This window comes from Cucurbita moschata, unplaced genomic scaffold (assembly GCF_002738365.1).
Source record: "Cucurbita moschata cultivar Rifu unplaced genomic scaffold, Cmos_1.0 Cmo_Scf00065, whole genome shotgun sequence".
NCBI classification, from domain to species: Eukaryota; Viridiplantae; Streptophyta; class Magnoliopsida; order Cucurbitales; family Cucurbitaceae; genus Cucurbita; species Cucurbita moschata.
In genome coordinates this window covers 689772-693776 of record NW_019268581.1, presented here as the reverse complement: position 1 = coordinate 693776, position 4005 = coordinate 689772, and the positions used below count along the sequence as shown (strand labels likewise).

Sequence of the window (4005 nt, the reverse complement as noted above, 5' to 3'; positions counted from 1 at the left end):
TATGTAACCGCCTACTATATATAATTATTTAGTATATATATCTCTATCAGATTTTTACTATAAATAGTCAGCCTTCATATCCAACATTCTAGAGCCCAAATAGTCAGGGATTGACATCCTACTAGAACACAAAGTCNTCATTTACATGCCCCTAGCAAAATGCGTAGTAGTAACGGAGTCTAACCCAACGATCATTCAGACAAACATCCATCAACCAAGAGGGGTGAAAATGATGACGATAGTACAGTTGAGAAAGAATCTTAGTCATGATGAATCTACACTTGCTGCCATTGTTGTATTTGAAAAGGGGGAGCTCAAGTGTGCCAACCTCAACAAAAACTTTTTTGCCACTACATGAACACCAGACCCAAAACAAGAAGGTAAGATATTGGGTTTAACCCCACCAAGAATGATAAATCACAAGATTAGTTTTATGTCGCCTACCACAAATAGATGTCATGCGGCTCAGCCTGAGTTAGTTGAATTCTACAAATAGCAAAATGGTCTGTTCACAGTCGGGTTTATTTGACCTCCAAAGGCTCGTCACTGATCACTCAAATGCTTGGCAAAGACACCAAGCCAACACCTCTACTGAAGAAGGGAGACAAAAATAAACCATTAAAGCAACACATGTTCACGCAAAAATACCATCTAGACGGATGAAGAGAAGGGTCGACCACGATAATTTCAAAGCAAATAGAGAGTTATGATAAGTTAAGGGTAGATCAACTTTGAGTTCAAAGCAACAAGAACCAAAGACTGGTGCGAAAATTCTATGGACTAGTCAAAGTTATTCACAAGATTAGGAAGACAACATATAGGATCCAATTGCTCCTATGGATACAGACTAACCCTGTTGTCCACGTCAGTAACTTGAATTGTTATTATTCCGACCAAGAAAACATCAAGTAAAAGCAGGTGGTATGACGTCATGTAAAGAAGAAATTGTTTCAAGCGAAGAAAGTAGGAAAGACACCAACAGAGAAGACTTGAAGAGTTAACAAACCGTGAAGTGATTTTCAATAGCTCTTAGTAGGTTGGAAAAGACTCCTCAATACTGAGATCAGCTAGAAGAGTATCGCGAGACCTAAAGTCAGCCTCCTCCTACAACGTTGAGTTTATGAAGAACCGGTTGATAGAGATATTGATAAATTGTGTAAGGGCAGATGTCGCAGTCATGATTGGCCGAGGCAGGTTGCCTGTGGCTACATGTTAGATGTCTCAACTATTCCTGTAAACGATTTGTGGTTCATGGTGGCATGCTCATTCCAAACACGTTTTACTTGCTTTCATCTTAGATAAGCCTTTACTATTATTGTTGTGCCAATACGGGGTGTATGATTAGTCCTCAAAATCATATCTACACCCATCAGGACTAAAATGTCCCAAAATGTACTATAGGAGAACGTGACCAGTTGTTGTTTCTTCACTTTTAGCTTATAACATTCCTTTATTTGAAATTATTTTTAATGTATTTCCTCGCTCATGTTTTCTAAAATATTTCTTGTAAACGTGATTCGTGCATACACGGCTATTGTTCGTTCAGTCTAAATTTTGCATGGTTGACTTGTTCATTGGATTAGAACAAATGTCACATAATCATTGTCTCACTACTGCAAGAGTGCGATTGTGACACTTGTCTTCCGTTCAGTTGTGGGCCGCATCTTCTGACTAGTTACGTGAGTTTGGCCTTGAGCATACGTGTAGGTTGAAAAAGAAATTGTTGGATGCGGACTACGAATAAGGGTTGGGCCATGGAAGGTTTTTTTTTTTTACCACATATGGACTTTGGGCTACTGAGTCTTAAAAAGATTTAGATAACAGGTGACCTATTTGACTGAAAAGTTCCTAGAAAGAATACAATAGATCAATTTGTGTAATGCTCTTTTTGAGCAACTTGAGACCCTCTCACACCCAAAACAATAATCATACCACTTAGACTAAATGCCTTTATAGTAAGATCTATAATTCTTAGTCACTAGTTTATATATTTTCCGTGCCTCAATATATGAAATTTATATAAGTTGAAGTTGTGCATAGTCACGCATTCCTTTGGGTTAAGCCCCATTGATAACTAAACTATTTTATTTGTTTTATTTATTTTTCTTTCAAACTTGTCATTTTTTTCTTTTGGAGGGGCATTCCGAGAATCGAACTCAAGACCTCTTGCACCCAAAGCAAAAATCATACCACTAGACCAAATGCCCTTATTATGAACTATATATTAAGTTGTTTTTGGAATGTATCATCATTATTTCATTTATTTTCTTTGTTAATGAAATCCATGAGCAATTATTATTATATCTTTTAGATCTAGACCACTATTAAATTATTTACCTTTAAGACATATAGCGTGGAGTACACAAGTAAATGATACCACTAGACCAAATGCCCTTTCTAAAAAAAATGCAACATTTTTAACTCCTACCCAATATATTTTTTTCTCTCAAGTTTGAAAACTATTTTCTTGAGCTGTTGTTGGACTATAAAACAAAAAGTTGATGGTCTAGTATTTTACTTGTAAGTAAGGCATGTAATATTGAATTGTTCTAATATGCAAGTGTTATCGAATAAACTACAACCCAACAAATGAATCAAACTAATCAGTTTGGTTTGGGTTGGGTTGGATTTATTCGACTCAGTTCATCAGTTTGTTTGATTTAATTCTTCTATTTTGCTTTGTATGACAAGAAAATGAAGTTGTATTGAATGTACCATAGTTTGATTTATGACAAACTCATATGAAATATAATTGCATTAATAGTACTAAGAGTTGGACTCTATAAACATTTCATGAACTTAAGTGCAACTCATGCTTCATTAAAGACAAGATAAACTTTAGTTAAGTAACTGGAACTTTAAATTACTTCATGTGGAGCTTCAATAACTCTATGTTAGCTACTATCTTTAGGATTTACTAATTGGACATGAATTCTTGAATTTAGGGGATTGTTTTATGTAATTTTCAACTACAACTTATGTTTTCAAATTTTTAGGTCATAATTTAGGTAGTGGTTGTATATTATGGATGAACACTAGAGTTTCTATCCCTTTCACCACAACTGCTCTAGTTTTTGTTTGAAGGCTATAATTGTCATCTATGTTGTATGGCAATAAAATTTGTTTAGATGAAATTTTAGTTAAAGTTACATATTTTACTTCTTGGAGTAAAAAATTTGTTTCTTAATATAATATGAATTTAGTTGCAGAGTTATTAGGAATAAGATAGAGAAGGAAATTTTCTTTAAAATAATAAACAGACCCAAGTTCATCTTTGTTGTTGTCTAATTGTGATTTTGCAAAAAGCTTAACTAATATGAAATATCAAGGTAAATCAAGAATATATCCTACACGTCATTCAAGATGACAATAAAATGAAGTTAAATTGGACGCAGTTTTAGTTTCATGTCTAGCATAATTGTATTAATGATATTAAAGAGAACTTCGTGTTTTGTTAGAAGAGACCAACTTCCTTTAAGGTACTAGGAGTTTAAACTACTTCCATTGTAATTTCAATCACTCCACAATGATTACAAATATAGGGTTGGCTAATTGGACATCAATTATCAACTTTAGGTTATAATTTAGGTAGTAGCCATTATAATATTAATGAGCATAAGAGTTACAATTCTTTCATGGACCATATGTGTTATAGTTAAATGAATATATATATATTATGTATGTCGAGGTTTGGGTAAAGCACAAAGTAGTAAGGAACACCATTGTCAACTCTAGAGCCACCCACAACTCATGATGGAGACCGATGCAAAATATTTTAACATCCTTTGGCATCAAGATACAGGAAAGATGAACGCCGTCAAATTGGAAGCTTTACCTGTCTTAAGAGTCACAATGAGAACTCTAATCAAGCTGGAGCCTTGGACTAGGCAAATTGTTTAGTGATAGTTGAAATGGATGACTTCGACGTCGTGTCAGGAATGAACGTCCTGCTGAAACACAAAGTCATTTACATGCCCCTAACAAAATGTCTAGTAGTAATGAAGT

At 34.4% G+C, this 4005-nt stretch overlaps 1 non-coding gene across 1 annotated transcript; it reads right to left on the bottom strand.

Annotated features, from left to right (window-relative positions):
- Positions 1 to 2135: 2135 nt before the first annotated feature.
- On the bottom strand, positions 2136 to 2207 carry TRNAP-UGG. The gene has a single exon. It is a non-coding gene; the product is annotated as a tRNA-Pro (tRNA).
- Positions 2208 to 4005: the final 1798 nt, after the last annotated feature.